Source organism: Puma concolor, chromosome A3, assembly GCF_028749965.1.
Source record: "Puma concolor isolate L17-30 chromosome A3, mPumCon1.1.hap2, whole genome shotgun sequence".
Lineage (NCBI taxonomy): Eukaryota > Metazoa > Chordata > Mammalia > Carnivora > Felidae > Puma > Puma concolor.
The window spans coordinates 4,831,734-4,858,346 of NC_141669.1; the positions used below are offsets into that span (position 1 = coordinate 4,831,734).

The 26,613-nt window shown below is 51.2% G+C and overlaps 1 protein-coding gene across 4 annotated transcripts in view; it reads left to right on the forward strand.

The window, feature by feature from the left end:
* Positions 1–9,098: 9,098 nt before the first annotated feature.
* The window catches only part of RNF144A (ring finger protein 144A), a 367,507-nt gene continuing 349,992 nt past the window's right edge, over positions 9,099–26,613 (forward strand). The window contains exon 1 of one of the 4 annotated variants that reach the window (XM_086699954.1): positions 9,099–9,231. The gene's annotated coding sequence lies outside the window, so the exon portion shown is untranslated. Of the gene's footprint in view, positions 9,232–9,584; positions 9,802–26,613 lie in introns of those variants that run through there. The other 3 variants (XM_086699955.1, XM_086699951.1, XM_086699950.1) reach the window with 3 other exon arrangements.

Genomic DNA, 26,613 nt, shown 5'->3' on the forward strand with positions numbered 1-26,613 from the left:
AAAGCCAAATGAAGGAAATAAAAAAAAATTATCCATAACTCTATCACTCAGAGGTAACTGCTAATTTGCTGCAGGTCTTTCCGGTCAGGCATATTTTTTTAAGAGAGTTAAGTTCATTCTCAATTTTGTTTCCCACATAAAACCTTCTGAAGGTTTTTAAAGTCAATGAGCATTCTTATACCTTAATGAGAAAGGCCAGTTCCTCACAATTCACACTAATAGATGGAAGGACGTTCAATGTCGTTCCAAAAACCACAGTTGATTTGAAAAAAAAAAAAAAATCCCTGGGTTTGGGTTTTGAGTTGCTTACAGATTTGTTTATGAATGTGAATGTATCTCATGTTCTGGGAAGTCACTTTATCTAGAAAAAATACATAATAATAATTATAATTACAACATAATATATATAAATATATAGAATATATATTTTATAAATATATATAACTTATATAAATATAATATATTTATATTTATAATATATATATTTATAATATATATAATATATTTTATAAATATATATAGTATATAATATATATAGTTTATAAATATATATAATATAATATAATTATAATTATAAATATATAAAATATAATTATACATAAAATATATAATAGATATTTTATAAATATATATAAAATATAATATAATTATAATTATAATTATATAAACATACTTATAATTATAAATCAGCTTCTGTGTGCAAGCTCTTTCCTGGAGGATCTGGGAGACCCCCCAAAGGTGAAGTATTTTTTCATTCAGGGCCATCTCAACTTATCCCTGCCTGATTCTGCTCCCAAGTTGATCTGTGAGGTTTTTCCCCACCACTGAGCCACTCTCCAATTGTGGGTGCCCCACAATTCAGCTCAACTCTGACATTTCTGCCTGGAGATAGCGGTAGGTCCACAGGGTAAGTGGTCCCTCCCACAGGACCGACCCCCACACCCCTCTTCAGATGCCAGTCCCAAGTCCAGAGAATCAACAGCTATATATTGGAGGTTCCCACAATCCCTCCTCAGGTTCAATTAATTTGCTAGAGCAGCTCATTGAACTCAGAGAGATATTTTACTTTCTAGATCACTGGTTTATTATAAAAGGCTATCACTCAGGAACAGCCAGATGGAAGAGGTGCGTAGGGCCAGCCATGGGAAAGGGTGAGGAGCCCCCATGCAGTTTTCAAGTTCACTGGTCTCCCCAAATCTCTGCATGTTCCCCAACCTGGAAGCTTTCTGAACCCTGTCCTTCCGGATTTTTATGGCGTATCATTACAGATGCGTGATTGATGGAATCATCAGCCATTGGTGAGTGAACTCAATCACCAGCCCCTCTCCCCTCCCAGAGGCCTGGGGGTGGGGAAGAAAAGATCCCACCTTCCAATCACAGGGTTGTCTCCCCTGGCAACCAGCTCCTAGCCTTCGAGATTTTCTGAAGTCACCGTATTAACATAACAAAATACACTTTTATCCCTCTCATTAGGATAGGATCCCTTAGGAAATTCCGAGGGTTTTAGGAGTTCTGTACCAGGAAGCGGGACAAAGGCCATAGATATATTTCTTTTTTAAAAAAAATATTTTTTAATGCTTATTTATTTATTTTGAGAGAGAGAGAGGGAGAGAGAGACAGACCGAGGGAGGGGCAGAGATGGAAGGAGAGAGAGAACCCCAAGCAGGATCTGCACAGCCAGCGTGGAGTCTAACTCGGGGCTCGATCCCACGAACCGTGAGATCATGACCTGAGCCGAAACCAAAAGTTGGAGGCTCAACCGATTGAGCCCCCCAGACGCCCTTATTTCTTATTATGTATAAATCACAGCATCACACTCTGAAACCCCCTTAGCTCCTCGACTGAAGAGTCTGACCTCTGTCACTTCTTGAGGTTTGGGTTGTAATCAACTTTCTGCAAGCCCTTTCCTGCAAGCAAGTTATTACGGAGGAGTCAGAGAACAGGAAAATATGTGAAGTTGGAACCGTGTCTTTTCAGGAGGGATAACTTACTGCTCCATAATAAAATACCACCGACCGGGCGGGGGGATGGATCTTTAAAAAGAGACGTGTTTCTCCCAGTTGTGGAGGCTGGAAATCCAAGATCAAGGTGCTGGCTGATTTGGTTCCAGGTGTTAAAAAACGAAACAAGCCCCAAGTGGAGTCACGTGACTCCTGAGGGTGAAACTAAGATTCCAAGTTTCAGCCTCTCCCAGGAACGTGGCCTTTTAAAAGTCCTTCTGAAATGTCCTGATCAGCCCCGGGGAGGCCATCCGCGGGATCAAAACCCTGCTGTTCTTTCCCCCTGAAAAGAACCCGACCTGGCCTGAAACAAGCCTTCCTTTTCTTCCCCCGGTAGCTCCTTGCCCTGTCGTCCTTCCCACGAACACCTGCCCCTGTGTGGCTGCTGGGACATCTCCCCGCTGGCTTAAAGGGATGCTTCCTGATTCAGGAATCACTTAATAAAGCCAATATGATCTTCAGACTTACTCAGTCGAACCTTGTTTTTTTTTAACACGGGTATGCGATTCCCCCTGGCCTGTCCTCGCACGGCAGAGACCCCTCTGTTCTCCAGCACCCGAGTTCCTCAGAGCGCAGACCAACGTCAGAGCCAAGATGAGGGAAAGACCTGTTCCCTCCTCCTTCCCAACCGCCAGGGACCCAGAGTCCACATCTGCCTTCAGCTTCTGTTTTGCTGTTTGCTTATTTGTTTTAATCCGTGGGGCCTTCTCTGATGGTTAGATGTTGTGAGGGTGTGTCTTCTTTCGGGCAAATGGGATATGTCCTGAGCCTGTGGTCCTGGAATAAAAGTTCTCAGAAACACAGCCCCGGGGGTCCCACAACGACTTAGTGCCCGGATGGGAGAGGGGCGAGGGAGCCAAGGGGAAAGGGGGTGGCTAGATCTTTGGACACACACAAAACGGGGACAGAGACATGCCACATCCTGCATTGTAACTTCTCACGCGGCCACGTCTGGCTCCAGACACACGTAAAACGAAAACGTAGCAAAAGTTCCTGCAGGTGGAACGGGACAGTCAGATAACGCATCCGAAGGAGTCATGGAAGTTACCAAGGGCATCACTGGGACGAGGTCTGAAATAGTAGGAGAGGTTTGCCAGGCCACCAAGGGGTAGGGAATTCATGTGTGTGTTGTGTTGTTATTGGTGGTGTGTGTGTGTAGACAGAGAGAAAGAGAGGTGTTTATGGACTGTCTGCATTTTAAGGAGGTTGAACAATCTTAAGACTACCACTTTTATTTATTTAAAAAAATTTTTTTAATGTTTATTTATTTGAGAGGGAGAAAAAGAGTGTGAGTGGGGGAGGGGCAGAGAGAGAGGGAGACACAGAATCCGAAGCAGGCTCCAGGCTCTGAGGTGCCAACACAGAGCCCAGTGCGGGGCTCGAACTCATGGACCGCGAGATCATGACCTGAGCCGAAGTCGGGCGCTCAACCGACTGAGCCACCCAGGTGCCACTAAATACTTTTAAAATCACAGCGGAATAAAACTTAAACACAAACAAAACCCTTGTTAGAAACCAAACAAAACAGCGTCTAAAGGGCTCTCTACATCTTTTTAGGCCCAGAAAGGGTCTGCATAGCCCCAAATTCTATTGTTACTCTCCACAGTCCCGGCCCCAGACCTTTGCATCCACAGGTGGATCCCAGGCCCTCGCCCAGCTGCCACCCTCATTTCTAACGGACAAACCCTCTGTCCTGTCAAACTGGACGGTCCGTCCTGGGGAAGGTGTTACCCGATTTTCGCCGTTGCGGTGGCTGGAACTCTTCAGGGGCCATCACTTACACTGGTCGGATCCCCGTGAAGCAGTTCCTGGATGGCTGTTTACCAGCTGGAGATGCCGTCAGGACCGCCCCCTGTAGAGGGTGGTGAACGGCAGGTCTGGGGTGCATCCGCCGTGTAGACTCAGCGGGTGGATCTGGGGGCTGGGACCCTAGGGGACTGGCTCAGGGTGAGGGCGGCAGGGCAGGTCTTTAACCTGGCACGGACCAGTCGTTGGAGGAAGCTGCCTCCAGAAAGCGGGTATAAATGTGGGTGCAGCAGCTTCCTTTGGGAGAGGACAGTTCCTGGGAGGTGTGCTGTTACCCCCGCCCCATGCACCCCCAGCAGCTGGGGGAGTGAGTGTTGGGGTTCTGCACAAGTCGCTGTGGCATTCGCTACACCCGTGAAATCTCACCCAAACCCCGGCCAGTGGATGCGGTGCTATGTCCCACACCCACCTCACCATCCTCTGTACCTCTAAGACATGATACCACGTGGCCACGTCCAGGATGCATGTGCTCTGGGCACCCCACCTCTTGTCCTGACACACTGCCGGTTTCCTTACTGCCAACCCGATCCCTAAATTCCTTCCAGGTTCCCAGAGTTTCCTGACTCCTTGCTACCTGCCTCAAATGCACTCTCATGTCTAACACTTGACAATCTGTTCTCCTTCCTCGGTGGCACACTTTGGCTCTCTTTAAGACGCCGAACGACGAATCGCTGCTACTCAAAACCAGTCTATACTGAACGCATCAGTTGGTTTACATGAGACCAAGCTGCAGTCACAAATGCACCCTAAAATTTCAATAGCTCGACACATGGGACTTTATGTTCTCCCGGGAATTGTCTTACGAAGAGGCGACTCCGAGATCCAGGCGGATTTCACGTTGTGATCCAAACATCTCAAGAGGTGGGTCTATCATCACTATGGTAGGGGTGGGCAAGGTGGAGGTCTTAAAATTCTTCTCTGTCTCAGCCCCAAAGTGAAACTCCTGCCTACAGTCTATTGAACAAAATGAGTCAAGTGTCCCCACCTAACTGCAAGGAGGCTGGGAAATGTGGAGAAACACAGGGATATTTAGTGAGCATTAAATGTCTGCCCGCAATTAAGTCCATCGAATGTTGAATATAACTTAATCATTCCTTCCGAACTGAAAAAGGCCTTTTAAATTTTGTTGAGCCACAAGGGCCATATTCTATTGATCACTATAGAAAAGCAGTGTAATAAAATGTCACAAGAACTCCGAATCTGCCAAGAACCTTGAATAATAGCACCATTTATGCCACTAGCTGGCGGTGATCTTGGAGCCGTCAAAGGCCACTTTAAACCTTGGTGTTTCTGGATGTGCAATGAAAAGATTAGACTCAACCTGCTCCCTGGTCTCAACGTCTGTGTACATCTACGGCATTTACGTCTGAGCCACATAGAAGTCGTAGTTCGTGAGACTGCAGAAGACAAGATTAATTTACTTCATTCAACAAGTACTTATTACGTGCCCAGAACCTGTCCTTCCTGAGCGGAGTGCGGTGGGGAATAGGGCAGAAAACGTCTCTGTGTGCTGCAAAAGATGCCAAGCACAACAGTTTTACTTCGTTATTGACCCAGCAACCTTCTTATTTCCGATTGTTACTCTTAAAAATAAACCTGCCAGTGGGGCGCCTGGGTGGCTCAGTCAGTTAAGCGGCCGACTTCGGCTCAGGTCACGATCTCGCGGTCCGTGAGTTTGAGCCCCACGTCGGGCTCTGTGCTGACAGCTCAGAGCCTGGAGCCTGTTTCTGATTCTGTGTCTCCCTCTCTCTGACCCTCCCCTGTTCATGCTCTGTCTCTCTCTGTCTCAAAAATAAATAAACATTAAAAAAAAAAATTAAAAAAAAATAAACCTGCCAGTTGTTGTACCAGCAACAACGAGTTTATTCAGGAATAACAGAGAATTGCCATCTGGGACAAGCAAGCTATGGCAAAAACCATAGGCAAGTCCACAAACAAAGGAAAGGAACAAGGACACCAGGACGTTGGGAAGGCTGTTGTACGTAAAGAGTCCACTGGAGTAAACGAGGAGCTGGAAGTGTAGTGGCTCCTCGAGGGCTGAGATGTGACGGTTTCTCATTGGCTGGGCTGTTGCCCTGGAGGAGAAGACCTTCCTTCCTCCGGCAGGTGGGTGCGGTAAAGGAACATCCATCTGCCAGGCCCCTCTTGTCCAGCCGGATTGGCAATGACCAGGAGCGAAAGGGCCCGAGAGATCCCTCTGCCCAACCTCCTGACTCCTACTTCCGTGTGGTGTCCTTTTAATTCATCCTCACACACCCATTAATTTTTACCGCCTTTGTATATGGCGTTTTGATTTTTGTTGTGATGCTTATTGCCTGAATTGTAGTCACACATTGGGCACCTTCTGGGGGCTTGTACAGGGTCGCTCGGGCTCCTGGAACAAAACACCAGGGACTGAATGGCTCAGACAACAGAAATGTATCAGGGCACAGCTCTGGAGGCCGGAAGTCTGAGATGAAGGGGTTGGCTGTCGGGGAGAATCTGTTCCCAGCCTCCTCTGGGCCTCTGGCGCCTGGCCTGCGATCTTTGGCGAGACCCAGTTCGCGGAAGCATCGCCAACCTCTGCCTTCATGTTCACGTTCACAGTAGCGTCTCCCTGACGAGCACGTCTGTCCTCAAACTTACTCTTTTCGGAAAAACACCAGCCACGTTGGATCGGGGCCCACTCTACTCTAGTATGATTTCATCCGAACTACTGACATCCCCAACGACCCTATTTCCATATAAGGTCACATCATGAGTTAGCCGTGGTTAGAACCTCACCATAAGAATTTGGAGGGGACGCAATTCCGTCCACAGCAGTGCCGTCAAGGGACCACAGGGATGAATTTTTCTCTCCACTTGTATTTTCTTACTTGAAGTTTTGATTTTCTTCCTTAAGCTATGCTTCTTTTTTGTTTCGACCACGTATTTCAAGTGATCGCAATGTAACTTTGCTTTTTTTTGTACCTTCTCTCCAGGTAGTCTAGGAAAAGAGCTGAGTCTTATAGTATTTCCAGCTCCGGGGTGTTTGCAAAGCTGAAGGCAGAGCTGAGGACAATTTCCCTGCGTCCTGTGTTATGTGGACGTTCTGGGCACGGATGAGATTCTTTGGGATGTGTAGGTTGGGGGAAAAGGGAGAGGCCTCTGAGAGGTGGGAGGCAGGAGTGGCCACCAGGGGAGATTTCCCAGGATGCCCTGAGAGTGGCAGGAAGGGATCTGGCATTGCCTTGTCCCTCGCAGGCCACCTGGGCCACCTGGGGAGCTGACCCCGTGGAAGAGAAACTGTGGCCAGCTTGCTCAAAAGGGACGGCACGGCTTGGGGGAGGCTGTCAGGGGACCTGGCCACGTGCTGAGGGCAAATGTGGGTTCCATCCTGCACTCCCCGAACCGTGAGATGCTCCTGATTCTTGTGTATCCCAGCCAAGAGAGGCAGAACAATAAGTGACATTTAGTTGCTGGCTACGCTCTTTGAAACGAGGCATGGCATCCAAACGGATGTTAAAAATTAAAGAAATGTGAACTTTCTGTACTTAAAGAATGTGTGATTATAAAGTCATACAAACTGCGGCGTCTGAAATGTTTTTCTTTTAATCCACGAGCGTGAATCTGGAGCTTCCCTCAATTTTGTGTCTGGAGGAGAAACTTGAGAATGGAATTGCGTTTCTCCAGCCTCTGGACCATTTAGGCAGCAGCCTGTTTACCAGCGAGCCCAGAATCTTGCCTCCAGTAGGTAATCAAAAAGGCACTTGTTCCGTGAGGGAATGATGCGTCACAAACACTTAGGAACAATGGGTATCTTTTAAAATGGGCCAGGCGTGATAAACCTCTGACAAAACCTCTGGGGGAGATAGCCCAATGTCACCACCTGTGAAGGGATCAGACTGGAAGCCAAACAGCAATGAGTGGAAATGACCTTGAGAGACCCAGGCAGCTCGTTGCTGGAGAGAGCCAGGATGGGTGCTCCCAGGTTAGAACTCAGAGTGGACGATTTCACTCTTTATTTATTGGGGGCTTAGTATGCCCAAGGCCCTATGGGGGAGTACAGAGAAAAACGGCCTCATCACTGTTCTACAGAATCTTAAGATCTAACAACCAGACGGTAAATATCCGAAACATGAGTGTGACAGATGCCATGGCCCGCACAGAAACAAGCTCAGTATTACACAAGTTCAGAGATCTGGGGGGTGGGAGAAGAGGCGATTGATTGGGAAGCCTCTAGAGAAAACAACTCTATTCTAGACGCACTGGATGCAAGTTATATTATCGATGAGGATGTCCTCTTTCTCAGATGATCTCATTACCAAAGTCAGAGCGGGAATGAAGTCATATACAAGTCACTGCGTAAACACTTACTAGCTCAGGTGTACCCCCGGCTAAGAGCACACCCCCTTCCAGCCCCAGATGCTCCTTCTCAACTCCTCTGATTCGATTTCATGTCTGCATCTCAGCATGGACCCAGGCGTCACGGAGCAGGCAGGCTCATTTCCATTCCTCGTGGATCCACAACCGCCCTTCCACCTGACAGTCTTCTGTAGGTCCTGTCACATAGAGTCTGGGAAAGGTGATTATGTGCTCTGTGTGGCTCCGGCCCCTGTGCTGGGCCGTTCTCACCTCCTACCGAGCATCTGGAGTAAAAGTATTAGGGTTCATCTCACTATGCCTCCTTCCTGATCAACGACATTTCCATGAGGAATTTGAGAGAACTCGGGAGTCAGGTACCCGTTCATACGTTCATACGGGTACCTTTGAGGAGGGGAAATATTTACCGGAGTAACTTCCCAATGTGGATGAGACAGATTTATGTTTTTGAAAAACAGACGTGTGTGCCATAGAGGAAGATCAATTACACACAAAGTCAAGGGAAGTTGAGAATCTTGTAGTGTACCTGTTTGGGGTAAAGGGGAGAAATAACAGCCAAGGGCACTGCTGTCCTTAGAGTCAGGCATTATCAGTTATGTGCATACTGCTCTGTGCATAACTGACTGACTTAACCCCTCGGAGGATTCCTGAGACACGCGCACCTGCATTTCCAGCGAAAACAATGGAAGCACAGAGAAGTTAGGAAGCACAGGGGGCGGGTAGGTGAAGGCATTAGAATTCTGAGCCCACAGTGGCGGGGATGGTGTTAAGGAAGATACTGTGGGGGGTTGACCCACAATTCTGGAGAACCCAGTCTCTGCATTGAAGGAGGCATTGTTTCACACACACACCAACGAGTTTTGTTCGGCTCTGCATGCCCGCGACAGGCATATAATTTAACACTTGGCGAACTTCTAGCTACCAAAGGGAGTGGCAAAAATAAATCTTGCAAGAAATCTTCCGTCAAGGGTCTTCGACAGCAACAAGCCAGAAACCCTGAGACTAGGAAGGGGATTGCTTCTGCCGGGGGTCTCGCCTCTCCGACCGTCCGGGTGGGCTCTCCTCCATCCGTCCGAGCAACCAGGTAGCGGGGATGGAGAGGCATCTCCGTGACGCCGGCGGAGAAAGGCCCTCGGCCGTGACGGCCAGGTCCTCAGCCGGCAGGGATGCGGCCGCGGTCCTGCGGGCTCGGGTCTGGCCCGGGGCGGCGCTCTCCGGTCACCCGGCTGAGGGTCGGAGGGGGTCACCCGCTGGCTTCCCAGCCGGCTGACGCCGCCCCCCTCCCCCGCCCCCTCCCGGGTCCCGGCGGCCGCAGACGAGGCGGGACCCCGCGGTCCCGGGCGCGCGGCGGGCGGAGGCGCCGCCCCGGGCGGGCGGGCGGAGGGCGGAGGGCGGAGGGCGGAGGCCGGGCGCGCGGCGGGCGGCAGGGGGCGCTGCGCGGCGGGCGGGGGCGCGGGCCGAGCCCGGGCGCCCGCGTCTTTGTGCCGCTCGCCGCCGCCCGCTCTGCCCCCCGCCGCCGGTGCGCCCCGCTGGAGGGCGGGCAGGGGATAAAGAGCGGCTCCGGCGGGCGCGGGCACCGGACAGCGCACCCCTCACGCGGCGCCGGACACCCGGCCTGGGCGCAGCCCCCGGAGCCCCGGCCGCGCGGGACCAGGTGGGTGACGCGCGTCGCTTTGTGTCGGCGTCGCGGGAGCGGGGCGCGGCCGGGGGTGGGGTGGGGGGACGGAGGGATGCGGCGGGGCGGGGCGGACCCGGCCGGGGTCCCGGGGCGCTGGGGTCGGGGCGGGGACGCGCAGGCTCCCGGCCGAGGGCGCCACCCTGGCCCTGCCCTGTCCCTCGGTGGCCCCGGCGCCGGGCGCGGGTCTGCAGCGCGGCGACCCCGGCGCTCCTGCAGGCGGGTCGGGCGGGTCGGGGCGGGGGTTGGGGGGGGAAGGCCGCGGGCCGCCGGGTGGGACGAGCGCGAACCGGCCGCGCGCGGGAGGCGGCGGGGAGGGCGGCGCGGCCCGGGGCGGCCGGGAGCCGCGCGTCCTCCGCTCTGCCCATCCCCGCGCCCCGGTGACCGCGGCCGCTGCCCTCCCGCCGCGTCCTCCTCTCCGGGGGTCTGGGCGTTCCGCCCTCCGGCGCCGCACTCCCCCCCCCCCCCCCCAGCACCCCGGCACCATCCTGGGCGCTCGGGCCAGGCTCCTGTCCCGGGGACCAAGGGGTTCCCTCTTGTACCCTCGTGATCTCCGTAGTCGGTCTAGGATGGTCACTTCCAAAGTTCTCTCTCTGCCTTTCTTTGCAGCGAATAATAATAATAATAATAATCATAATAATAATGCCCGTTCAACAAATACCCTGTGCTTGTCTTGCGCCGGGCGGAAGTCCGGGTAACGGACAAGGGTTGGATAAGGCTCCCCAAGAATATCCCGAGTGGGTGCCCTGGGGGAGGGGGCCTTGGCCCCGGCACCAGAAAGACATCTGACTTGGACATCTTGCAATGAACAGTTCTGGCCACGAAGCTCTTTGCTGGGAGCGGGGCCTGGGGATCTGTAAGGACACATTCTAGTGAATGGGGCGGGGTGGGGGGGGGTGCCCTTAGGAGAGAGCGGCCAGCGGAGGAGCTGTGTGCTGAAGAAAAGGGCAGGGCCAAATAAGTTGGTGCGGATTCCTGTGGAGCTGGAGTCCCCCGGGAGGGAGAGGAGGGTCGGGCTGCCGTGTGAAGGAGGGCTGTTGAGTCAAAGCTGGAAGGCGGGGCGGGTCCGGGTGTCCGGAAATGCACCTGGCGGGAGGGATCTGCCTGGCCCAGCAGCTGGGTGGGAACCACGGTGTGCAGGGATATTTTTTTGCCCTGGCACCAGGCACCTGGTGTTTCCTACTTTTCTGGTTGACTTTATGGTTTTTGTTTTTGTATGATTTGTAAACAATGCAAAGGAAATTTGGAGACAAATCACCATCTTTCAAACTCGGGGCTGACTTTGGTCTCGATCCAGTGGCCGTGGGAGCCCTTGAGGGTTTCAGAGGTGGAGGAGAGTGAGCGAGCTGAACGCTGCTTTGTGATGACGGGGGTATTGGTGCAGTGTGCCGCCTGGAGAATCCGACCCACCTCCCCGCCTCCCACCTACTGGGGCGTGGGCTTCCCCCTCCACCACTTCTCAAAGGCCGGGCACGGATTGCAGACCTCGTGAGAAAACGGGACGCACATAACCTAATTTTGATGGGGTGGGAATTTTCCAGATCCAGCAGAATTGGAGTTTGGAAGTTTACGTGTTTAAAGGGGCCCTGACACCAATGCCAGTGGGCCTGGAGAGCTACCCAAGGGCGGACTCAAACGCTGAGGGCTGAGCTGAGGCCACGAAGGCACACCGTGAGCACCCACAGGCTGTGCCTGGATGGGGTCCTGACAGCTGGAAGGCCACTTTCAGATGCGTGTTTGATCAGCGTGTTTGGTGCCCCTGGTTTGATGGTGTGTAATTCCCGTGTCCCGGCTGCACTAGAGAACGGTGCTTCTCCTGTGGACCCGCTGTGGTTGGGGACTTGGGAGGGACCTCACGCACTCTTCGGCTGAAGCTGCTGACGTTTGGCGGGTGAACCTGGTGCTCAGCCAGAAGCTAGGAGCCACGTCGCTTCTTTGTTCCGTTGTGGTTCATAATTTGGCCCTGCTGTCTTCTTTTGTTCAAATTTCTCCTCTTCTTGAGAGCCTTTCTCTCTGGTGGTGGAGACAGGAGGGGGTCGTGTCCTTGCAGACTGAGGATCCCAGAGCTGGATGGTCATTACAGATTCCTAGCCCAGCCACTCGTTGTGACTTGGAGAGCAGACAGGCCTGCGACCCCAGCCTGGGGACCCACGCACACAAGGGCTATGGCTAGTCTGGGCTCGGCATCCTCTTTCCTGTCTGCTGTTCCTTCTGTTCTGCGCTTGGGCTAGGGACAGTGGAGATGAAGTCAGCTCCTCTGGGGGTCTGGTGGTCTGGAATCACTCAGGATGACAGTGAGGCTCAGACTCTTAACAGGTCATCTGACCAAGCATGGAGTGCCCCCCCACACCCAGATTTCTGGAGGTGGGACATCAGAGGGAGCCAGGCGGCCATGAACAGAATGGAATGCTTCTAAGGAGGATGGACCCTCTCCGGGTAGCCTCCTACCTTGGAGATCTAAGGACTAAGTTGAAGGTGCCTTTCCTTAAGACTAGAAAAGTTGTTTGAGGTCATCATTCTCGGGACCAGCCTCCTCTGTCCTTTGTTTCTGCATTGCTGACACACATGAACGGCTTTTCTTAATTAGGTGATGAAATTCAATTGCAGCAACTGTTCACATACCTGCTGGGGATTATTCCAGAAGGACAGAGCTTGCCCAACTCTCTGACCCTGCTACGGGACTGAGAGCGAGTGTCCTAACCTTCTTGCGGGTCCCCAGTTCCTTCAACTGTAAAACTCAGGTGTTGGCCTGAATGATTTCCAAAACTGAGAAAGAACAGTGGGCTGCCTTAAACGGCTTTTCCGGGAGAATCAGCCTTGCAGGATAACTCCCCAGATGCAACCAATTTTAAGGATTTATCAAGAAGAGTGTCTTCCCTTGCAGGTGATGATGTTGAGAGGTAGGCTTTGGAGAGGGTGGTTCTTGGTGATGAGAATGTCCATCTTCCTTCATTCCCGGAATGTAGAACCTGAATTGGAACCTGTTTCCTGGATGGCCTGTGGACTCGGAGAGCAGGACTTCCTCTGCAGAGCAGGTTGACAAGCCGGATGTACTGTTAACAGAGAAAAATAAGTTCCCCCCGGATGGTGTGAGGTAGTGTGTCGACCAACATTTCAGTCTCCTAGCGTTTGCCATAGGGAGAGAGGAAACCGTAGTTCACGTTCAGTTAGCGCGTCCTGTATCAGCAGGTGCTGGTCGGGCCCTAGTGGTGGACCCAGTGTTCACACAGCCCCGCGGGACAGGCGCTCCCGCTGTCCCCGACCTACAGGGGAGGGAAGTGAAGCCGAGAGCCGTTGGGTTGGCCAAGGCCATGCACTTGGTACATGTTGAAGCCTGTTTGAGACCCGGAGTCCTCAGGAAAGGGTATATTCTGTGATGTTGAGGGCGGAAGCACATTCGTAGGTTGTTCTATGGCTGGGGCTGGAATGCAGAGTGAAGTGGGGCGTGGCAAGGAGTCTGCCCGTTAGAGCCGGTGATGCCAAGGACTTGAAGGATGAGTCTGGGTTAGCCAGGCCACTTTGGAGGCCCAAGGTCAGATCTGGGTCTGGGAACAGCAGGCAGTAGCCAGGGTGGGCTGGGAGCTTAGAGCTTAGAGCCCACGGTTTGTTCTCCAGGAGGCTGGCTGTCTCTGAAGGCTGTTCCAACCAAGATTCTCCGGGCAGTAAAAGAGGTGCTTTCGTTTCTGGTGTCTTCTAGAAGCTCCTGCCCGTCCGGGGGGTGGGGAGGGGATGGGCTCAGTGTGTAGTTTTAGAGCCTCTGCCCCTCCCATTTCCCTTCCCACCCGCCAGGTCTGTGGGCTGGAGGAGATTCGGTTCAAAGAAGGTGAGCGGAACCACAGGCAGCAATCCAGGAACCTGCCTCTTGTCTTCAGGGCCTCCTGAGCAAGGCCGGGCCCGTAGCAGCCTGCCTGCTGTTGAGAACCTCCCAGTCGGTCGTCAGCCACATCCTCTGTAGGTGCGGGCTTCGGTAGCTTCTGCCCCCACGGGCACAGCTCTGTGGGTGGGAGCCTGAGCCCAGACCCAGCAGAGCAGAGGGGAACATTCCAGACCCACAGAGTTGCTATGGATGGTGGTTCTAGGAGGGTTATTGCTTCCGTGGGGTTTTGTGTCTGTCCTCGGAACGCCTCCCACTACGTGGTTTTCCTGGGACCTTTTTGGGTACAGTTCTTTGGAACGGGGTGTGTTTACTTAACACTGGGGGAGGCAGCGTGTTAAGGTTATCAGGAGGTCGGTGGGCCTGTGCAGGCTGCGTCAGACCAGGAGAGAATGCCTCTCAGACCTCCATTGATCTGTTAGCCATGCAGACAGGAGGGCGCCCGCCCTCCCTTCGGTCCGTCCGCATCCAGGACGTGTGTTAGGGGGCCAGCAGTGGGTGGGGTGTGGTCCTTCCTAGTTGCCCCGGAGGCTGGCTTGTCCGCAGCTCTCCCGAATTCCACCTGCCCTCCCCTGCTCGCCCACCCCTCCTCCCATCGAGGCTTCCTACCCTGCGGGAAGGGTAGCCTGCTGATCAGGGAGGCCGTCACTCTCCCCTGGTTGGGGGTGGTGGGACACGTCCCCTTCACAGAAACGTGCAGACCCCTGCATTAGGCACCCTCCTCTTCATCCAGGTAAAACCTTCTCTTCGATAGGTGTTCTGAAGCCAGAACGATGCAGGTATTTTTTGACTTTCTTAGGAAGCTTTGTGTGACACCCACCCCGGTCCCTCATCATGTCTTGTCACTTTGCTGCTGGGACACCCTCGGCTACCTCCCTTGCTTGTCGACTAAGGGGGGTGCAATCTTGGTTGAGCCTCCGGGAGTCTTCATCGCTTGGCCCCAGCCCGCCTCTCCAGTGCGGTTCTCCCCACCCTCCATGGTCTCCAAGCGTGTGCCCTGGAACGTTCTTCTGCCGTCTCCGTGGGCCACATTCCTAGCGGTCCTTCCAGGCTCAGCACACGTACCGCCTTCTTTTCAAAGCTGCAGGATCATTAACGTGGGGATCGTGGAGATCCACCCACTGGGGGCTGGCATCTTGCAGATGGGACACTGGCGGTGTGTGGAGCACAGGACAGAATGCCAGCCTCTTCCCTGCCAAGTCCTGGCTTTCTCTGTCTCCCATCCTCGGGCCGAAATGTTCTCTCTACCAGGTGCTTCCATGGCAACTTTTCCTTCAGAACCTGTGATTGCCCTTGAAACTCTCTAATCTAATTTTAGTGATTTATGTAACCGTTTTATTTCCTCTGCTAAACCGTAAGCCCTACAAGGGTAAGAACTTACTCATTTTTGCATTCTCTCTGCGCACGTCATGCAGTTTCTAAATGCGTGTTTTTTGTTAAGTGGCTGAATACAAGATAAACCTGGCTCAGAAGGGAAACCTTGGGTGGACTGTTGGTGAAGAAATCGGATTCCAGTTTATGTTCTGTACTCCAGCTTGACCTGAGCAAATCGAGAGGGTTCTCTCTTTGGGAGGTGAGTCTGAGCAGTGCGTCTGTAGGACGGTGAGAAGCTGAACGCAGGGCAGGTGGGGGTCGGTTGGGGTCGGAGAAGGGAGCGCTGGAGCCCACAGCCCTGTCGCTCAGGGATGCAGGGAGGAAGACCTTGCCGGTCCTGGGTCCTCCAGTTGTGTAGACAGCAGACGATGTCAGTTTGAGTGTGAGACAAGGGCTCCTAGTAGGAGACTGGGGTGCTCTGGGTAAAAAGGCGGCCGGAGTTCCCAGGAAGAGTGTTTGTTGGGTAAATGCTCTGTGGGCCCCTGAATCGCACGGTTCTTCGCCCGGAGGAATCACAGAGCAGCTGCGGAGATCCTCTCGCTGCGTGTAGAATGTTCCGTGTGTTCTCCGCCTCTGAGGAGTCTGTTGAGTGCCCTGCATCCTCCTTTGGTCTGCGGTGACGCCTCCCATTCTGTGGCATGACACAGGGTGTGGCGCCCAGGAGCGGCTTTGCTTCGGGAGGCGTGAAGGCGTGGCGGGACCCTGGGGGCCGCCGTTGGTTATGTCAGCGAGCAGGTGGAGAAACCGTAAACCGACGCTTCCCGACGCCCCGATGGCCACACTGTGCGTCCTGGTAGCATGCACGTGCTAGCACAGCGGAATTAGGAGCTTCCGGGAGGCTCTGACCCTGATCTTGAACTTGTTGGCTAAAACCGTGTATACGTCTTCCTAATTGCTTGACAGGCAGGCGGCCCCAGTGCCCCGTGTGGATGAGACCGCTCCGCTGAGATCACACTCACCTCTTCCTTCGTTGTGTCTCCACGAGGCATTAGCCGCAGGCCCTGGGATCCCAGGCCCTGTGGTTTCCCGAGGCCAGAGGGGTGGCAGACAGGGCCCGACGTAGCGGAAGAAGGAAGAAAAGAAGGTGTTGTTATCCATCGGCTAGTGGCACCTGAAGAAGCCACCTCTGGGTCAGGGTGCGCTCAGTGCGTGTCCCGCCAAATTCCTGTGTGGAAACCTCATCCCCAGCGCGATGGGGTGAGAGGCGGGGCCTTTGGGACGAGCTTAGGTCGTGAGCAGGGCGCGCTCATCCACGAGATCAGCGCCCTTATCACCAGGCCCCAGGGAGCTCCCTCGCCCCGTCGGCCCTGTGAGGACACAGTGAGTGGATGGCTGTCTGGACCGGGCGGCGGGCTCTCCACAGACACCCCGGATCTTGGACTTGCGGCCTCCAGTGCTGCGAGAAGTGAACGCTTCTGTTTAGCAGCCACCCATCCTGTGGGGGTCCTGGCATGGACAGATACAGGCAGCAGTGGCTGGTCGCCAGTCTGCTGGTCACATCTCGACTCGACCGCCTGCGGAGACCCCTAACGAGGTCACATTCGCAGATACCGGGGGTTAGGAGTTCAGCGTCCCTTCTGGGGACACGGTTCATCCCATGGCACCCCTACCAGCGTCAGGTCCTACACGCTTGTGTGCATTCGTACGTTACTGTATGTCTGGCCTGCGACGGAGCACCTGTTAACACGCACTTAGCGTGTTTCTGGGTCCTCGACGGCACGGGGGCCGCTCCGTGCTGCTGGCCAGAACCGGGTTCCGCTCTTGCTGTTACCTGCGTCCTCAGCATGCTGTCTTTTGCCCTCATGCTGGGTACCCCCGGGGTCCAGGCAGCTCTCCCCAGCTACCGGCTCACATCCGTGTCTGAGGTGGCGTGAGAGGGGGGCCGCGTCTGTCCTTTTTATCAAGGAAGAACAGGCTTTTCCCAAAGCACCACGGCACAGGGGCGTCTGGGTGGCTCAAAGCGTCCGACTCTTGATCCCCACCCAGGTCATGATCCCATGGTTCGTGGGATCGAGGCCTGCGTCGGGCTCTTGCTTGGGATTCTCTCTCTCTCTCTCTCCCTGTCTCTTTGCCCCTCCTCCTCGTGCACTGCTTCTCTCTCAAAATAAATAAACTTAAACAAAATGCAATAAACAAAGCACCGCGGCTGCCTCTGCATGTGTCTCCTTGAACCGGGCTGCCCGGCAGGTGAGAAGCAGCCAGAACCTGGAAGACCGTCCCTGAGAGACTGGACGGGACAGACCATGAAGCCAGCGCCCCAGTGGTGCCTGGCCAGACTGTGCTGTCATAAATTGTCCCTGCTTCTCTTACCTGTTCTGTGATAGGCAGGAGTCCTCAGGGGACGAGGTCCAGACCAAGGTGCACGCGGCTTACGTGTTCTTGGTGTCTTGCCAATGTAAGGTGAGCACCCTGAGTCTCCTCTGAGTATTTGTGGTTTCAGGTGCCCTGGGCACCAAGGAAATCACTGTCCCGTCCTGTTGATTTCTGTATGCCTGTGCGTCCGGCACCGGCTAAATATCTGTGGAACTTAACCCGGCATCTTCCCCGTTCAAAGACATCTGAGGCCAGAAAGCAATCTCGTCCATTCCTTCTTTTGTTCTTTTGTCCATTCATTTGGCAAACCTCCTCGGTTCCAAGGCAGATGAAGGAGTACAGGGGGGAAGGCGAGGACAGGGCGCGAGGGAGGGAAGGGGGCCGGCAAGGCCCTTCCAGAACAGATGGGGTGCGCTGTTCTGTAATCAGCAGGCAGGTATGCGCCCCGTAAGCTTTTGGAATTTCATAAATTCCAGTTTCGTGGGCGTAAAAACAACCAGTTGGGACACCCAGGAATCCCTTTTCATCGGGCATCACCGCTCACCCTGCACTTTCCCTATTTGTGAAGGAGCTCGACACTTAAGGTGCGTGCTGTTTTGTTTTGTTTTTATGTTGAATGAATATTCACTGAGCCCTCACCCAGGTACTGGGCTGGGGACTATGCAGACGGGAACATGTCTCAGGAGGAAATTTTTCAGTTTATTCTGAAATGGACGTGCTCTTCCCGTAGCAGCATGGTGGCCAGGGGGACAGTTCTTATCTGTTAATACTTTAATCGCTCCCGAGACTCTTTCTCCCCTGGCCCCACGCCCTGCGTCTGTGACAGTGACCTTGTTTTCTTTCGGTTCCTGGCCACATGCAGTGGGTGCGGACTCTCTCCAGGGGACCAGCTCACGACCAGCTCGGGCTGTGCCCCGCCGGCCAAGCGCACAAGGCTGTTCCCTGGAAGATGGTGTTTATCTAGGGAAGGCAGGACCTCCTCCTCCGGGTGGAGCAGAAGCAAACTGGACCGGACAGGCAGAGGGGAGCGCAGGTGGAGGACTGGGCTGGCTGGGCGGTAGCTGCCGGCTCGACGGGCTCCCGAGCCCCGTGCTGTGTGGCCCGTCCCAGGGGACCCAGTCTGTGAGCGTAGAGTGTAGACAGCACCCAGGTCTCGAAGATCTACTGTGAAAGACAGAATATGCACGTGTGAAATATCTCAGTAATAACTTCTGTATCAATTGCATGTTGAGATAATTTGACTTTATTTACATACAGTGTTGACTAACCCTAATTTTCCTTTTTAAAAAACCGTGCCGGAAAGTTTAAAATCACAGATGTGGCTCACGTCATATTTCCTTACTGTACTTGCCATAGCGCTGGTCTGGAGGGACAGGGCCGAATACCTTTCTTTGGAGGTCCACGGGCCTTCTGAACAGCTCCTGCCCCTCCCCCCCCCATAGAGGGCCCGTGCGTCCTCAGACGGGGGTCACCAACACCGGTTGGCTGCACAGTAGCACGTCTGGCCCTGATTTGGGCCGTGTTCTCATTGTCACTCTGCAGTGACAATGTCTTGAGTTTATAGCCCCAGATACTTGAGATTCCTGCCTGATTTGGCACATTTGTGCCTCCCTTGGATGTAGCCTGTGTCATTCAGATTCAACTCTTCAGGGGACTGGGCTCAGGTCAGTATCCATTCAGATGCATATATCCTCGGACTTTGTTTTGTTTTTTTTTTTCTTCAGTGTATAAAATGAGGGGGTCGGGTTGGACAAACTTAACACCACGGTCCTTAAAATTTGCCTCCACTGTCACCTTGGAAGCAGGTTAATTGCCACAGGACCTCCTGATTGTCCCCCTTCCCTGGAGAGGGAGTCCACCTGTCACTCTCACAGCCCCTGCTGTGATTTTTCCGGAACATTGGCCCTCTCCCTGCCCCCCTGCAGGGATCAAGTCAAGCGTACTCCGGATCTCCCACAGGGTAGAGCCCAGCGAAGGCTGGTTGAGAGAAGCCTGTCCCCACATTTTGTCACTCTAGCACCTGCTCCCTAAGTCAGCGTGTCTCAGCTTAGTCTTAGAATACGAAACTGAGCTGCCCTCCAGCTGGTGAGCCCCTTGCCCAGGACAGCTCTCCCCGACCTCCTCCCTGCCGCTTGCCTCATTCCTGGAAGCTGTGCCTTCCTCACGGCACCCCCACTTTTCCTCGGGGCACCCCTGCTTTCATAGCTTCCCAGTGATTTCCTCTGCATCTCGGAAGCATGTGGGTTCCCTGGCTGGTTCCACTCTCTGTCCTGTTGTCCCTGGCTGGCTGTGTTTCTGGCTGTCACCTGACACGCCCCTGTGGTCCAGGGCATCCCAGGGTATCCACCGCCCCCGCGTCACCTGCTCCTTCCTACATCCCTGCTGCCTTCTGTCCCGGTCATCCTGCCCGTCTCCCGCCTGAGCTGGGACTCAGACTTCCACACTTATTTGTCACTCTTTCTTGGGGTGAACGTGCTGCCAGCTGGGCTCCTCGAGGGATTCCCAGCACAGGACCTGGTCCGCTTAGCTTCAGGACGTTAAACTTCAAAAAAAAAAAATTTTTTTTTTAAATGTTTATTCATTTTTTTGAGAAAGAGAGACAGAGCATGAGCTGGGGGGGGGGGGGGGGCGGGCGGAGAGAGAAAGAGACACAGAATCCGAAACAGGCTCCAGGCTCTGAGCGGTTAGCAGAGAGTCCAACGTGGGGCTCGAACCCACGAACCTTGAGATCATGACCTGAGCTGAGGTTGGACGCTCAACCGACTGAGCCGCCCAGGTGCCCAGTATATTAAACTTGTAACTCAACTCGATACATTAAAAAATACAAAGGATCTTCAGATCTGCCCCAGGGTTTATGTGTTCGGTTTTTCTAAAGCCTACTCTAAGGTGATTTTTAAGACTGTATGGCATCTATAAACTGACCCCAGTGGCAAACACCCTTAGCCAAGCTGCTAGTAAAGAGGATCATCTGGATGCCACAAATGTAGTTTGTGTGATTTTCGCTTCAATTATATATGGATCTTTCCGTGTATGAGCTCTGTCTACGTTATCTACACCATACTGTTTCTCTAGAAGTCAGTGTGGTTACAGTATAACTACCATTATGTGATAATAAATAACTTGAATGGTCAGGAAGATTTTTCTTGGTAAAGATGAACTTCTTATGTAAAAGAATTTCTAAGAGGAATAGGTTAAAGGCACATTTGCTAATACGAAGTGGGCTCTGAGGCAGAGCAGGAAGTGGTTAAGAATAAATTATGCTGCCTCAGCAGAAGGCAGGCATTTCTAGGCCTAAATACGGCTGGGGTGGGGGAGGGGACTGCTTAAGGATGAATGCATGATTTTCTTTTCTTTTTTTTTTGAAATGCATGATTTTTATTCGAGACCGCAAATACTTCAGACAGTTGCACTCTGGGCAGCGTAGCTCAAGGAAGCCATGGTAAATGTGGACAAAAAGAAATCTTTAGGCCCAAATGTTTCTCTTGTTTGTTTTTTTAAGCAACAGCCCCAAATGGAAAACATCTAAGTATGGTTATGTAAATATCCTGCTCTGATGAGATAAGATTTTTGGAGATTGTGGACATGGGAAAATGTTTGTAATATATCATGAAGCGAAAGCAATCAGGAGACTGAACTGCCATGTACAACATGTGTTCAACCTTGGAAAATATGCTGAGGAAAGGGATCATAACCCATCGGGACCGTGGCGTTTTCTTCTACTTTTGACTCTTTATTGTGGTTCTGTCTTTTTTTTTTTTTTTTTTTAATTTTTTTTTTTTTCAACGTTTATTTATTTTTGGGACAGAGAGAGACAGAGCATGAACGGGGGAGGGGCAGAGAGAGAGGGAGACACAGAATCGGAAACAGGCTCCAGGCTCTGAGCCATCAGCCCAGAGCCCGACGCGGGGCTCAAACTCACGGACTGCGAGATCGTGACCTGGCTGAAGTCAGACGCTTAACCGACTGCGCCACCCAGGCGCCCCTGTGGTTCTGTCTTATGGTGAAATACGTGATTTTGTTTTTAACATTTTTTAATTGTATATCTTGCCCACCAACACACCTGCCTACATTTTGTTGGTTCAGAAGCAGCAGATACATATTTCAACAGATAAGTCAACTGTCTCCGGCCGGACGTGGACATTTCACTGCCGTGGGCTTGACGAGGAATGGGTAATTAACAAGGAGAAGGCACCCTGTTATCGATAAATGGGAAAGAAGCCATCGGAAGGCACACATTTCCCCCGCGGGGAGCGTAGCACGACCGCCAGGCAGGGGCTCCGGGGCTTTGGATCCTGTTCCAGTCAGTGCCCACGGGGTCCTCTGCAAAGACCTTGAACCTGTCTGGAAACTTCCCATCTTATTCATCTAAAAAGTGAGAATAGTGCTTGGATGACTGCCTTTTCCGGGCTCCTGCAAGGATGAAATCAACCGTGATTAAGAAAACGTAGAGAAACCATTTAAGGCGTGTCCAAAGAGCAGATTCACAGATGACCCCTTGGGTTTGGCAGGTGCGAGATGTGAGGAAGTGGGGAGGGCTGCGGACACTCCAGGAACGCTGTCTGCTCTCCCCAGATTCATCTGGAAAACACTTTCTGGTTGAATAAAATACTGCACTTCTGGTCTGCGAAAACGGAAACCATTAGGCCCATCAAGGCTGCTATTATTTTCTCTAGCTTTTCAACTAAAACTAGGGCAGGCTAAATGAAATGATGCCGTATTTCTTCCTTTCCCTGTTTTTCTCTTTTGGTGGTGGTTTTCCTTCAAATTTTCAGTGACGATGCCGGCAAATGTGGCATTGCTGGTGGACGCAGGACGTGTACCTGGCCGTGGGCTGAGTTCACCACAACTTCTTATGGAAGGCATGCACCCCTAACATCTTCTGTAACCATCATGCCCTTCACGATTTTAGCCCGACTAGACGTTTATCAATTTTATTCATCTTTCAGGGAACCAGATCGTGATTTCCTGTTGATGATTTCGTTGATTTCTGCACCAAAATTTATGTCTTTTCTTATGCTTGTTCGAGCTTAAATTGCTTTCCCTTTTTTTTTAAGTTTATTTATTTTGAGAGAAAAAGAGAGACAGAGAGAGAGCGTGTGCGAGCCAGTGGGGAAGGGGCAGAGAGAGAGGGGGAGAGAGAGAATCCCAAGCAAGCTCTGCACCAGTAGCACAGAGCCCCATGTGGGCTTGAACTCATGAACCGTGATATCATGACCTGAAATCAAGACTTGGACACTTAGCTGACTGAGCCACCATCACGCCCCTTAAATTGCTTTTCTAACTCTTTTTTCCTAAAGAGGAAGTTTGGAGTAATCACTTTAGATCGTTCTGATTTTCTTTAATGTTTATTTTATTTTTGAGAGAGAAAGAGCATGATTGGGGGAGGGACAGAAAGAGAGAGAGGGAGACAGAATTCAAAGCAGGCTCCAGGCTCTGAACTCTCCGCAGAGAGCCCGATGTGGGGCTCAAACCCGTGAACCATGAGATGCTAAAGTTGCTTAACGACTGAACTACCCAGGTGCCCCTTAAATTGCTTTTCTAACTCTTGTTTCCTAAAGAAAGGTTGGAGTACTGACTTTAGATTGTTCTGATTTTCTAATATATGCATTTAATACTACAAATTTCCTGGGGTGCCTGGGTGGCTCAGTTGGTTAAGCATCCGACTCTTGATTTCAGCTCAGGTCATGATTTCACAGCTCATGGGTTGAAGCCCGGTGTTGGGCTCTGGGCTGACAGCATGGAGTCTGCTTGGGATTCTCTCTCTACCTCTCTCTCTCTCTCTCTCTCTCTCTGCCCCTCCCCCACTTGCTCGTGCTCTCTTGTACACTCTCAAAATAAGTAAATAAGCAAAGCAAAAAAAATACTACAAATTTTCCCGTAAATACTGCTTTTGCTACATTATACATACTTTGATAAGTTTTATTTATTTTTTTTTTCATTCAGCTCAAAATGTTTAGTAATTTCTTTTGAGGCTTCTTGTTTGCCCCAAATGTTATTATTTTTTTTAAGTTTTTTTAAAGTTTATTTATTTTTGAAAGAGAGAGAGCGAGTGAACATGAGCTGGGGAGGGGCAGAGAGAGAGGGAGACATAGAATCTGAAGCAGGCTCCAGGCTCTGAGCTGTCAGCACAGAGCCTGACGTGGGGCTCAAACTCAAGAGCTGTGAGATCATGACCTGAGCCAAAGTCAGACGCTTAACCAACTGAGCCACCCAGGTGCCCCTGCCCCAAATGTTATTTAAAAGTCTATTTAATCTCCATATATTTGGGGATGTTCCAATTTTCTGTCATTGACTTCTAGTTTAATACCATTGTGATGTGAAAGCAAAGCTTATATGATTTTGGCTTTGATTTTTATTTACTAAGGTAGCTTTTATGGCCTAGAATGTTCCCTATGAGCTAGAGGAATGTGCATTCTATTGCCGTCGGATGGAATATTCTATGTGTCAAATAAATCAAGTTGACTGTTAGTGCTGCTTGGGTTAGCTATGTGTTGACTGATTTTCTGCCTTCTGGATCTGTCAGTTACTGAAAGGAGGGTGAAGTCTCCAGCTATAATTGTGGATTTGTGTATTTCTCCCTGCAAGGTCTGTCAGTTTTTCCTTCTGTATTTTGATGCTCTGTTGTTTGGTACATACATGTTTAGTGTTATCATGTCTTAGAGAACAGACCCCTGTATCCTTATGTAATGTCCCTGTTTATCTCTGATGATTTTTGTTCTGAAGTTGGCTTTGTCTGAAATTAACACAGCTACTCCAGCTTTCTTTGGATTATGGTATATCCTTCTTTACCCCTTTCATTTTAACCCGAGCCTTTTTATTTACGGGGTATTTCTTTAGACAATATAGAGTTGACTCTTGCTTTTTTATCCACTTTGAAAATCTCTCCTTTAACTTTTATGCAGTGTGTTCAGACGGTTCACATTTAAAGTGATTGTTGATACAGTTGGATTGATATCTACCATGTTTGCAATTTTTTAAGATATTATTTTATTAAAACTTTTTTAATGTTTTTATTTATTTTTGAAAGAGAGACAGTGCACGAGCGGGGGGGGGGGGGGGCAGAGAGAGAGGGAGACACAGAATCGGAAGCAGGCTCCAGGCTCCGAGCTGTCAGCACAGAGCCTTACGAGGGGCTTGAACTCACGAGCCATGAGATCATGACCTGAGCTGAAGTCAGACGCTTAACCAACTGAGCCACCCAGGCACCCCTTAAAGACTTTATTTTTAAGTAACCTCTATACCCAAAGTGGGGCTAAAACCCATAACCTCAAGATCAAGAGTTGTATGCTCCACTGACTGAGCCAGCCAGGCACCTCGTAATTGTTTTTATCCATTACACCTGCTCTTTTTTTCCCCTCTCCTTCTTTTTACTGACTTCTCTGCTTCTGAGTATTGTATATAATTCCTTGTTATCTCTTCTGTTAACACATCAGTTATACTAATTTCTAACATTTTCAGTGGTTGCCCTAGAGTTTGCAATACACATTTGCAAGTAAACTGAAGCCCAGTTCCAAATAATACTCTACAGCTTGATATGTAATAATGTTATCTAAGATACAGAGTATTCCTTGTTCTGGTCTCCCTTCCCTTATGACTTCCCTGTCATTCATTTCCCTTATCCATATGCTATAATCACTCAATACGTCGTCGTTGTTATTGTTTAAGCCATTTTCTTTCAGATCAATTTAATAAGAAAAATAAAGTATTTTAACTTGGCTTGTCCCCTCTCTCTCTTCCTGTGTTTATGTTCCTCTGAGTTTCTAACATTTGAACTCTCCTTCTCTCTGAAGAACATTTAACATTTCTTGGAGTGCAACACAGTTGGTCCCACATTGGTCAGTTTTTGCTTATCTGAGAGTGTTTCTTTTTTGTCACTTTTGATGGATAGTTTTGCTGGAAATAGAATTTCAGGTTGCTGGTAGGTCTTCTTTCAATGCTTGAAATATTTCACTCTGTTCTCTTCTTGCTTGTATGGTGTCTGAAGGGAGCTCAGACCTGATTCTTGTTCCTGCTCCTCTAAAGTACCAGTGTTTTCCGCTTCTCTGGCTTTTTTTTTCTCAAGATTTTCACTCTGTCTTCGATATTTGCCATTGACCGTGATATGTAGGTGTACATTTTTTTTTTACCCTGGTTTGTTATTTGAGCTTCCTGAATCCAGGGTTTGGCATCTGTCTTTGATTTGGGAAGTTTCTCAACCATTCTTGCTTCAAATATTTTTTGCCCCCATCCTCTCTTTTCTTCCCAGTATTCTGGTTATGTGTATGTTATGTATTTTGAAATTATCCTACGGTTCTTGTATGTGCTGTTCTTTTATTTTTTCCTGTTTGTATTTTAGTTTAGAAACTTTTCTGTCAAAGTCTTGAGGCTCACTGCCTTTTCTGTCTGCTGTGCTCAGTCTACTGGTGAGCCTGACAGAGGCATTCTTCATCCTTTAACTGGGTTTTCATTCTACCCTTGTCTTTGATTCTGTCTTTAAAAGTCCATCTCCCTGCTGGTTATAACCCGTGTGCTCGTCTGCTTTTTCTTGTAGTGCCTTTAACGCATTCATCCCAATTATTGGTAAGTTCCCTGTCGGATGGTTCCAGTATCTGTGTCCTGTCTGAACTTGGTTTCGATGCTTGTGGCCCTTGCAGATTGGGATTTTCCTTGCCTTTTGGTCTGCTTTGTGTATTTTTCATTGTCGTCGATATCTGGGCGTGATGGATCTGGTGTAGGAAGTGACCTCAGTGTGAGGTTTCAGGTTCATCTGGATAGGAGCTGAGTTGTGTTCCTCGAGGGCAGAAGCGGTGGGTGCCGGATGCCCCAGGTCCTCTAGGGGCCTGTTTTCATCTGGCCTGTGGTCTTCGGGGGTTTCTTCCTCATTCAGCAGCGTCCCTTTCTTGCAGCTCTTTGAGCTGTCACCCATCGTGATCAGATGGGACCCTGTGAACGGGCGCTAAGTTGAGGGGCAGGAAAGCGTTCTCTACTCTCAGGATTCAACCCCAGGCTTCCAGCAGGCCTGTGTAGCCAGCCCTCTCCAGTGTTCCTGAGCCGTCTTGCCGCTCCTCAGGTGAGCTGAGGAGGAGGTGGGGCTGGGGTCGGGTCACTGTCCTTCGTCAGGTGGGGAGACTGTGTCACGTGGACCACCCCACGCATACTTCGCTTGGTTACTCTCCCCCCGGCCTGAGCTGGGGCTGGGGATGTTCTTGGCCCTTTGCCGTGTGATCCTGGTGGGACTCCTGGCGGGGCGG